Source organism: Artibeus jamaicensis, unplaced genomic scaffold (genome assembly GCF_021234435.1).
Source record: "Artibeus jamaicensis isolate MK-2021 breed Jamaican fruit bat unplaced genomic scaffold, CSHL_Jam_final contig_233, whole genome shotgun sequence".
Classification (NCBI taxonomy): domain Eukaryota; kingdom Metazoa; phylum Chordata; class Mammalia; order Chiroptera; family Phyllostomidae; genus Artibeus; species Artibeus jamaicensis.
This window is the reverse complement of record NW_026521486.1, coordinates 15,714,505-15,726,825: the sequence shown is the minus strand read 5'-3', so window position 1 is coordinate 15,726,825 and position 12,321 is coordinate 15,714,505.

Sequence of the window (12,321 nt, the reverse complement as noted above, 5' to 3'; positions counted from 1 at the left end):
CAGAAGTAGAAAACAACTACTGATAGCACACCACTGAGAGAATACTAGGGCACAGGGGGTGAAGCTGAAGCACCCCACTGCACGTGGAGACCAAAACAGACCTCAGTAGAAGGCAGAGAGGAATGGCTACACATTGGCCAGTTGTGCCTTCCTTAAGCTGGGGCCCCACCACAACTCGAGGTCTCCCCCAGGCCTACAGTTGCTCCAGGGGGAAGGAAAGAGCCTGGCATGGATACCCAGCTCTCCCACAATTGGGGGTCACTTTTCAGGAACCCCCACGTAGGTCTCACTGTACAGGGATTGCAGGAGAATCTGCAAGATTTGACCACTAGGTATTTGATTGTGATGGGGAATGGGAAGGAGCTTGCAACAACTAGCACCCAGATCCTAGGCACTGAGCTCCCGCCTGCAGAGCCTGAGGAGTGGTCCCAACCAAGAGCTTTGCTCATCTGTAGAGCCATGACCGAGGAACTTGACAAGGTGAAAGTCTGCAGCGCTTGGGTTTTTCCAGGGAGGAGCCTGGCCAGGCCTGGAGCCTGGTGTGCTCCCACCTAGGCAGGGGACCTAAGAGTTGTAGCCCCACCCACTGCTGAGTGTCGCTTCTACTCCCTCCCAGAAAGCTTGACCAGGAACACCTGGGAGGCTGCTTGGAGCTGGCCTTCCCCTTCCACCCAGGAGGGGTGCTATTGCCCCATCCATGTGGAGCATAGCTCCCAGCCCCTCCCAACCAGAAAGCTTAGCCACATCTACTAGAAGCTGTGTAGCCCAGCAGGGCTCATGAAGGGAGAACAGTGGGCAGAGCTGATTGCCCGCAGAGCAAAACCAGTGGCTCCGTTGGGCCAAGGAACGTGGGGTGTGGGTTGGCTTGAGTCAAGACCACAAAGAGACTGGTCAGGCTTAGAGTCAGTTCTGCCTAGGCAGGAAAACCAATTCGTAGTCCCACTTACTGCTGAACACTGCTGCAACCGGGCTGACCTGGGAACCTAACCAGAGAACACGAGAAGCTGTCATAGCCCATTCAACAGCCCTGCTTACCGTGGCACCTGGACAGAGAACACACCTCAAGGCTTTTTCTATCTGCAGAGCAAAACCAGTGCCCTTCTCAGGCCAGGGAAATTCACAGTCTTGCCTAATTTGGTCCCCAAACTATGAGTCACACAGACCCTGGGCCTGTCCTATGGTCCTGCCTGGGCAGGAAGCTAATTCATTGCTCTGCCTACTGCTGGGTACAGTACCCAGTCCTGAGCATCTAGTCAGCTTAGAGAACCCAGACCACAAGGGAGCCCTATCCTGCTCCCTTGCTTGGGCAGGGAACCAAGCCAGCAGACCAGTCCGAGTTTTCTCAGTTGGCAGCACCTCCCCCAGCCCAGAGCTTGGGCAGTGGCCTCACTCCCCCCCAAAGAGACCCTAATAGCAAGCCCCACCCATCCTGGGACATCATTACCAGCACACACGTCCAAAACCCCCACCTAAGCTGACTGGTGAAGAAGTATCTCTGCCACGGCAAACTGTAAATTCTAGAGAGGACACCACTCTCTCAGACCTGCAGGTACTGACATGAGAAACCCAGGACCAGGAAAAGTCAGGGAAGCATGACCCCACCAAAGGAAAGGAATAAAGTTTCACTAACTGACACTATACAAATGGAGATCTGTGGCCGGTCAGAAAAGAATAATCCTCTTAAGGAAATTCAGTACACTCAGGAACACACGATAGAAACTGTAAAAAAAATAAACAGAAACCTCGAGCTCAAGTGCATAATTGAACTGAACAATTAAGTAGAGAGCTTCAGAAATAGACTAAAAGTCGAGCACTTTCACGTATCTGTTAACCATTTGTTATGTTTTTGTGGGAAAAGGGTCTGTTCGGGTCCTCTGCCCATTTGAATGGGATTGTTTGCTTTGTTGTTGAGTTCCGCATCTATTTTGCATGCCCCTTATTAGAGGTAGTGTTTGCAAATGTCCTTTCCAATTCAGTTAGTTGCCTTTTTGTTTTGTTGAGCTTGCCCAGTCAGATGTGCAAAAAGAATGAAAAAGGGTAAAAAAGACAATGAGGCATATAGGACACAATAAAAAAGATATTTGTGTTATGATTATTTCAGAAGGAGAAGAGAAAGAAAAAGGGACAGAAAGCATATTTAACGATTTAATGGCTGAAAAATTCTCAAACCTGGGGGAAAAAATAGAACTCCAAACCCATGAGGCCCCAAAAGTTCCAAAATAGATTGAATCTAAGTAGAGCTACATGGAGACACATTATAACTAAATCACTAAAGGCCAAAGAAAAAGATGAATTTTTAGAGCAGCAAGAGAAATGAGAGAAGTCACCTGGAAGGGAACCTCCGAGTGGATTTCAAAAACAGAAACTTTTCAGGGCAGGAGAGAATGGGGTATTACATTCAAAATATTGGAAGAAAATAGTCAACAGAGAATTCTAAGACCAGAAAATGGAGAGAGAAAGTTTTCCTGAACAAACAAATGCTGAGGGAATTTTATTACCACTAAATCTATGAGAAGTGCTGAAGAGAATTTTTTGAGTCAAAGTACAAGGGCACTAATTAGCATCATAAATACACAGGAGGTAGCAGAAAACACTGATACTTACAAAGTTAAATTCTGTAATACAGGAATTAATGGTGGTTCATAGTTCACTTAGAGCTCTGCTTTAGAAGTTAAAAACAATCATATTAAAAATGCCTACAATGTTACTGGATATACAATATAAAAATGTGAACTATCACATTAATAACCTAAAATGTGAGGGAGAAGAAAAGTATAAGTGTACAGTTTAGGAATGCTATTAAAGTTTAAAATAAGGTATTAATGGTTTAAGATATTATATGTAAGCCTTGTGGTAGCTGTAAGGGAAAAGCCTGTAGTAATTACACAAAAGAACAAAATAAAGAAGTCAAAGCATACTGATACCAAAAGACAGCAAAATACAAAAGGCAGCAGCATAAGAAACAAAGAACCAGCCAGACAGAAAAAAATGAATAAAATGGCAATAATAACTCTTACCTATCAAAAATTACATTAAACATAACTTCTCCAAAAAATCAGAATGGCTCAATGGATAAGGAACAAGATCCAGCACATCACACTGCTGACCAGAGACTGGCTGTAGCCTACAGATGCACAGTGGGAATGAAAGTGGGAGACAGAACAAGGGGTGTCAAGCAAATAGTCACCAGGAAAAAAAAAACAACAAAAAAACAGGGGTAGCTATACTTCCATCAGACAGTATAGACATTAAACGAAAAATGTTAAAACAAGACAAAGAAGGCCATTACATTGTAATAAAGGGTTCAATCCATTCAGAAGTTGTAACAATTATAAATATTTTCGTCCAGTGTCAAACACCTACATATTTAAAGCAGAAACTAATAGAGCTCCCTGGCTGGTGTAGCTCAGTGGATTGAGCGCGGGCCTGCGAACCACACGATCGCGGTTCGATTCCCAGTCAGGGCACATGCCTGGGTTGCAGGCCGGTTCCCTGCAGGCCAGTTCCCAGCAGGGGACGCACAAAAGGCAACCATACATTGATGTTTCTCTCCCTCTCTCCTTCCCCCCCTTCCCCTCTAAAGATAAATAATAAAATATTAAAAAAAAAAAGAAACTAATAGAGCTAAAGGGAGAAATAAATGGCCATCCAATAATACCAGGCGACCCAGCTCTCAACGATGATGGCCAAATGGAAAATCAATAAGGAAACTGAAGATCTGAACAAGACTAAACTGAAGGAACCGATAGACATACAGAATTTTCCACTTGACAACAGCAGAACACACGTTCTTTTCAGGGGGCTCATGAAATATTCCCTAGGACAGATCATACACTAGGTCACAAAACAGTTTTTAGCAAATTTGAAAGATTAAAATTATACCAAGTATCTACTCTGACCATAGTTGTATGAAACTGGAAATCAATAACAGGAGGGAGACGGGAAATTCAGCAGCCCTGGCTGGTGTGGCTCAGTGGATTGAGCGCCAGCCTGCAAACCAAAAGGTTGCGGGTTTGATTCCCAGTCAGGGCACATGCCTGGGTTGTGGGCCAGATCCCCAGTAGGGGGTGCACGAGAGGCAACCACACATTGATGTTTCCCTGTCTCTCTTCCTCCCTTCCCCTCTCTAAAGAATAAATAAAATCTTAAAAAAAAAAAAGAAAAATTCACCAGTACAGGTATACCTAGTTTCATTGTGCTTTGCTTACTCACTTCAGAGAGAGTGCATACTTTACAAATTGAAGGTAAGACCCTCTACCAACAAAAAATCATGAACACTAAAAGTCTCAGGTGGTGGTTAGCATTTATTTTAGCAAAAAAAAGTATTTTTAATTAAAATATGTACATTTGTTAGACATAATGCTATTGTACACTTAATAGACTATAGTATACTATAAACATAACTTTTATGTGCACTGGGAAGCCAAAAAAATTGTGTGACTTATTTTATTACAATATTGGCTTTATTGCAATGACCTAGAACTCAATCTGCAATGTCTCTGAGGTATGCCTAAGTATACATGAAAATTACAATGCTCTTCTGAACAAGCAATGGCTCAAAAATGAAATTCCAGGAAAAACTAAAAAGTATCTTGAAATAAATGAAAATAAACATACAACATACCAGAATTTATGGGATGCAGCAAAAGCACTTCAAAGGGAGAAATTGATGGCATTAAATGCTTTTAGGCACATGAACAAAATACACATCACTACATCATCAGAGAAATGCAAATTAAAACCACAGGAAGCTCTGGCCTCACACCTGTTAGAATCGCTATCATCAAAAAGGAGAGAAAGAAGTGTTGGGGAGGATGTGGAGAAAATGGAACACTTGTGCACTGTACTGTTGGTGGAAATGTAAATTGGAACAGCCATTATGGAAAACGGTATAAAAGGTCTTCAAAAAAAACAACTAAAAATAGAACTACAATTTGAACCAGCAATTCCATTTCTGGGTATTTATTCAAACAAAGTGAAAACACTGATGCAAAAATGTGTCTGCACCCACATGTTCATTGCAGCATTGTTTACAACAGCCAAGACATAAAGCAATCTCAGTGTCCATCAGTGGACGAGGGATAAGGAAGATGGGGTGTATATACACACAATGAAATATTCCTCAGCCACAAAATAGAAGAAAATCTTGCACTTTGTGATAACATGGACCTTGAGAGCAGTGTGCTAAACAAGGTAAGCCAAGTAGAGAAGAACAAATAATGTATGAACTCATTTGTATGTGGAATCTAAAAAAGAAAAAGCAAAGCAAAACAAAACGAAAACCCTCATCAATGCAGGGAACAAATTGGTGGGAGCCAGATGCGGAGGGTGGGGTGTGGAAGATGCAGGTAGAGGCCGTCAAATGGTACAAACTTCCAGTTATAAAATAAGTAAGTCCTAGAAATGTAATGTATAGCATGGTGATTATAGTTAATAATACTGTATTGTATATCTGAAGTTTACTAACACAGTAGCTCGTAAAAATTCTCATCATAAAAAATTAACTGGTGATGTTAATGAGACATGTTACGGTGATTTTTTTGCAATATATACAAATATCAAATCATTATGTAGAGCACCTGAAACTAATATAATGTTGTATGCCAATTATGTCTCACTTTAGAGAGATAAATAAGTACTAGGGATGTAATGTATGCTATGATGACAATAGTTAATATTTTTGTATGGCATATTTAAAAGTTGTTAAGAGAGCAGATCTTAGCAGTATTCATCATTAGAAAAAAACAGTTTTTCTTTTCCTTTTCTGTATCTATATGAGATGGTAGATGTTAACTCAAGTTTGGTTCACAATATATATAAGTTGAATTATTTGCTGTGCGCCTCAAACTTATATAGCACTATATGTCCATTATATCTCAATAAAACTAGAAAAAAAGAAATCAAGTGTTCAGTGCCTGAATGTGTGCATCAAAATATGAGCATGTTTATGAGCTTTGTTTCCCTGTCTTGATGGTAGAATATTTTAAATATCATGCATAATGTTAATGCCATAATTTGAGGATTTTTCTAACCTACCTAATGTTATGAGTCTTCATAAAACTAGAATAGGAAAAATATCCTCCTTCAACACTGTAATTGCCATTAAAACCTTGGCTGCCTGAATCGCTCAGGAAAATAGTGGTTCTGTATATAAAGTTATCCAAATAGTTAGCAAGGGGGCTTAATCTTGGAACTGGAAAATTTTTACTTTAGCTGATATGTTTAAACAGAACTCTTTCCATCAATGTACCATACAGTTTCAAGGATTTCTCAAACACAGGAAATTGAAACCCATTCATCCTTCCTTCATGATTCAGTGTCCTTAGTGTAAATATATATTCTGACATACAGTATAGGCAGGTTAAGAATATAGCAAATGTCTCTACCCGGCAGCAGACCTTCCAGTATTCAACACTCCCCAACCTTAATGATTCTCGGGCAAGTTCTGATGAAAGTCCTAACTCCACCTCCTGGCCTTTGAAGCCGACCACACTACTTATACCACTTCCTCCACCTCAGTCCCAACGCCATGCTGACCAGGTCTGTCTCCTCTCATTCTCCAGAAGAGCAGACTCCTTCACTCCTTTCACAGCTTTGCTCATCCTCTTCCTCATGCACCACACTTCCTAGTGAAACATATTCCTCTCTTCTTTGACTATTCAGATCATCTCTAGTTTCAAGGTCTAGCTCAAACTCTAACTATTCAACAAGTACTCATACAGTTCCCAGCAAGTTCTGTCCACTGGGCTCCCTCTGCCTAGACTTCCCGTTGCATAATCTGCCCCACTCACTGGGACTCTCTCCTTAGCTAGTACATGCATATCTGCCTCATGGCCTCAGATAGTCGGTAAGTGATCAAAGTCAAGAACCCCACCTTCCCCTTCTTCAGAGCCTAACAGAGTGTAATGCCTGCAGGTCAAGTCCCAGTGTTTCTTAAATGAGTCAGAAGGGAGACATCATTTTGCTTATAGCACGCAATCAATTTGAACTCATTTTCCTGTAAATGTATTTCACCATAAAACAGCCAAGGGTAGGACGTCAACTTTATAATATAATCCTCTACTCCAGTGAAAAAGTGAAAGTCACTCAGATTTAAGGACTAGCCTTTGTCTTTCCAATGAGGACGCAGAGGAATTTCCCCAGATCACCAATTAACTGTCTGGATTTAGGTACCAATTCTGTAATATTTTCAACAAAAAAAATTAAGGAAGCCTCACTTAGCAATCGGTTTGGATCCCGTAATTACCTGGTAGGGAGAGGCAAATGCCAAACCGTTACCAGGGGGTCTGTGCTGAGCTGTCCTGGGCTTCCCTCGCCAGTTCCCAGGAAAGGAATGAACTTCATTAATTCAGACCTTACTAATTAGGAAGTTGTGCTCATTTGAAAGGACTGAGGTCTAAGAAGTATAGCAAATATTGTGAACAAATCAGTTTTAAAGAAATAATTTCTAGCCCTGGCCAGTGTGGCTCAGCTGTTTGGGGCGTCAATCAGTAAGCAGGAAGGCCACGGGTTTAATTCTCCGGCAGGGCGTGTGCCTGGGTTGCAGGTGTGGTCAGGGCGGTAAACCCATCAATGTTTCTTACACTGACGTTACTCTCCCTTTCCCTCCCTTCCCCTAAAATAATTTTTTAAAGAAATAATTTCTATTTAGTTTATTTGCTAATCATAAACCCAGTTTGTTTTTCCTGCTAGTTACCATTACCATCAGGCCCAGTAGTTCCCAGATTCGCCCTAGCCTGCCTTCGGGTCGCCTGCACCCAACACCACAGCGTCTGACTCGGTAAGTCTAAGGTGGGCACGAGAATTTCAACTGCCTCGAGTACCCAGGTGGCGTCGATCCTGTTAGTGGGGCCCATGTTTTGAAAACAACTGATCTAGTCAATAGTTGCCACCATTGGAATTACTTTACTTTGCTCTATAAGTCAAGCTGAACTTAGTTTTATCCGACTGTATAATGTTTGGAAAATATCATTCTGGTGGGAAAGTGGGTGGGTAGCAATTTCAAGTTGTGGTAGGTAGCAACTAGCTAATCATATCATTTGATACAAGGCACCATCACGGCAGGTTCCTGGCTGCGAGGAACACTGGGCATTTCTCAAAGGACTGAGTCAGTGCCCCACACAGTCCTGCACCCGGACCTGCACTGTATTAGCCCGGAAACCAGAGGACAAGTCCTCCGAACCCCCACCCCCACCCTCACCAATTCAGAAATGAGCTTACGGGCACAGGTGCAATGGAACAAAAATATTAATATTACGGGCTCTGGAGTGAGATAAAACTAAGTTCAGATCCAAGGTGGATGACCTTGGATACATGATTTAAATTCTCTAAAATGCAGTTACCTCAAGAAGTGGACACCGTAGTAGACCGTGGAGATCCCCCTTCAACGAAGGACTTCGGGCCTCTGGCCTTGGGGGTGGTTCTCTGCTGCTGGCCTTCGTCTCTCCGCCCCTTCACGGGCCCTCGCTGCAGAGGATCACCTGGCCTCGGACCCTCCTCTTCCCGTGACAGCCCTTAACCACAACTAATTGATGCAGAAATACGAAAGCTTGGCTATCTTGGCCCAGTTTGGGATAACTCCGAAGGGCTCCTCTGCAGTCAGAGTGTCCGTGGGGGGATTTCCTCGGATCCGCATCACAGCTCAAACTCCACCTCTGCTCCTGCCTGCTTCTGTCCTCTTCCTTCCACACGGGTTGATCCTAAAGGCGCACCTTACTAAACATTAAGCACATGAAACTACATTTCAGACTCTGCTTCCCAGGGAATCAGACTCGTGACATATTTAGAAACCAACAAACAAGCAAAAAGGTGGATGAAAACTCCAAGAGGCAGGAGTGTGAATTCATTCATTCAACATTTGCTGGGCCAGACTGTCATAGATGCTGAGCATGCAGCAGTGAGCACAGATGTTTAAGGAATAGATTGTGAAGAGCAGTAAGAGGTTGGAATCGACTTTCAGCTGCAGTACTGATTACTTGCTACAGAGAGTGTTTCTTCCATCACTACTTCCCCACGCACCTAGATTTTATTTAATTGTCTAAGATTATAATATTCATGTTCTGTTCAAAAACCATGAAATTCTTCATTGTCAAGTCTAAACAGGTCTCAGCCTATTTGAGCCTTAATTGCCATATGGGTTTCCTTCCTTACCCTTTATTACACTAGGTTGTAGAAAACTGTGAGGCTGAATTCCTATTCGCCTGGACAACTCATTCGCCAATTTCTGCTTCTGAACTTGTTAAACATGGTAAAGTCTCTCTAACACTCCAAAGTCATATGCCTGCCCAGCCATAGCGCTCAGCTAAGTATTTAATGCTCTATGCACTAACCAGGAAGAGGCACACAACGTTTTGTTGATTTTCAAATCCCACAAATATAGGATGACTTGCTGGTGCCAGCTGAGGGTTCAGCACTTGGAGAGTGACCTACAGAGACCCTTCCTTTGAGCCTCACAAATATATTAGCTCTCATGGCTTCTTTCTTACCTTCCCAGCATAGGGAATCCATTTCTACTGTAGAAAACCTAGCTCTTACCTTCCAAGATATTTTATCCTAAAAGCCAGACCTTTGACACTCAAAATCCCCCCCCCCCCAATTCCTCTGTTCTCTGGTATTTGCTGAAGCATTCCTTTTCTGAGTTATAAAACCAAAGGTCTGATTATTGCAATGTGAGAATGAGCCTAGGGGGCAACTGAATGCTCCGGAAGAAGGGAAGGTCATGGCTTATATTTCCTGAATTATTTCAGCACTATATTTTCCTCCGAAGCTCCTCACCTGCCTCTCTTCTCTGCTTGATTACTGCCCCTGTAGAAGCCTCCTTGAGCCAGGCCCTTTCTTCTTCATCTCTTCATTTTTTGAAATCTTGTCTTTGGGTGGCTGCAGAAGGAACGTGAATCTAGGTATTCTGCTATCTCCTATCACTCGTTTCTCCATCTCTCTCCCTTATCCCCTTTGTTTGTCCCTCCATCTACCGCAACAACTGGTCCTGTTCTGAATTGCACTGTACTTTGTATGTCATCATTACTGAGACACGTTTCTTACTGTCTTAAATGTGTGAATAGGAGACTTCCTATTTCTCTACTTCAAAATTACATTATATTTTACTTCTGTTTAGTTCTCAAATGACTTTTCTTTATAATCATCCAGGATGCATTACAGAAATATAAAAAGATAGAAGTTATGATCCAGATTAGAAGACAAGAAGAAGAGGATAAAAATTTGCAATGCTCATGCACTAGGAGTTAAAGAGTTACAGAACAGAAAAAATGAAAAAGGGGGAATATTCAAAGAGATAGAGGCTAAGAAATATCCAGTATTAAGGATATTACCTTCTCTTTTCAAATATAGTGTTAATTGCTATGATTTAACTAATATGTGGAATCCAATGAACAAACTGAACTAACAAGAAAAATAGAGACAGACTCAGAGAGAAGCAGGCTGACAGCTTTGGGGCTGCGGCTGGGGGTACAGGGATCAAGCGAAAAAGAAAAAGGACTCATGGACACGAACAACAGTGTGGAGATTACACGGGGGAGGCGGTTGGTGAAGGTGGAAGAGGGAATAAGGGGAATAAATGGTAATGGAGAAATACTATAAAAAACTATTAAAATATATATAATATAGTCTTCAGTGACAAAAAAATTTGAATGTGTATTTGCTTACACTTTTATAAACTATATATAGTATATAGAAAGAGTCCATTATGTGGTAGAGTGGAAATAACCTTTGTAAAAGCTGATAAAATTAATTATATTCAATCGCCCCAAAATAGACAGTTTCAAAGACATTTAATCAACTAATTGAAAAGTCAGAAATACAGCCATGTTTTACATGATAATTTTCAAGTCTCTCAGTTTTTTCACACACAGTGGGCACACAATTTAAAAGTAAATTTTACCATTACTAAATCGTACAGTGATTTTTCAGAAACGAAATGGTCATGCACTCAGTTGACTTCATATCAACATCTTCATTGAAAAAAACACCAGAATTTCCTGTAAGAATCAACACAGAGTAGGTAACTTCCCCCCGCTCCACTCCATCCCTGTTCCCCCCTGTATCTATTGTACGTCCTGGACAGACACGCAATTTTTAACAATAAACTATACTTTCTGGGGCTTTCATAAACAAACTAATATTATAAAATCTTCATATACTTAATATTTCCTTCATCTTAACATATGTTAATTCTGAAAATCATGTTGGGAGACAAAGCTCTGTTGTTTTCACAGTTATTTACAATTCTATTATCCTTAATATTTTCAAAATGCTGTGAAAATTCAGGTCATTATTCTACATCTTAACATTCCATATGCTAGTGATATTTACTCTTCACCTGTAGATAAGCAAGCTCAGAAGACTCATGGCAATTTCCCTGAAGGAATGTGTGTGTGCAACCAGGGTGTGCAACTTAAGGAAGATCAAGATTACAATCCTGACATCTATACTAGTGGAAACAATAAAAATAAAGTAAAAAAAGATTGCAACCTTAGCATCCAGGACAGGATTTCTCACACTCAACACTATTATATCTGGGGCAGGACCATTTTTTGTTGCACAGGTAGGCATCACAGGATGTCCAACACCATCCCTAAGATGCCAGTAGCACCTCCTTATCAGCTATGAACAACCCAAAACAAATCCAAATATTTCCAAATGTCTCCTAAGGTGCAAAATTTCCCCATTGAGAACCATTAGTATGGAGAGAAAATGATTGCATGAGCATCTACATAGATGAATACAAGTTATACTTTACATCCTACATATAAAATTTTATTTCTCTGTGGAGTGAAGATGACTGGTCTAGAGCCTTCTTTATAGTTTGCATTCTCTCTGTTAGAGTAACCCTGCTGACAGCTAACTGTATTTTGACATTTCTATGAGATGTATTTTTCAGAGAAGAAACGATCTCCATACCATTACATTGCAAATTATTAACAGCTCAGTGTTTTTTTAAAGATTTAATTAATTTATTTTTAGAGAGATGGGAATGGAGGAAGAAAGAGAAAGAGAGAAACATCGATGTGTTGTTGCCATGTGTACCCGCTACTGGGGACCTGGCCTGCAACCCAGTCATGTGCCCTGACTGGGAATTGAATCAGTGACCCTTTGCTTTGCAGGCCAGCACTCAATCCACTGAGCCACACCGGCCAGGGCAACAGCTCAGTATTTTTAATTACTGAGTGAGCTTTGTTTCAAATTTTGATTTCCAATCATACTGAGGTTCAAAATAACACTATTTGACTTAATAAAGTGCTATCTGATCTTCTATACTCACATTATTTCTGTGAGGTAGATGTTCAGTGTTATGTTCCATCATTA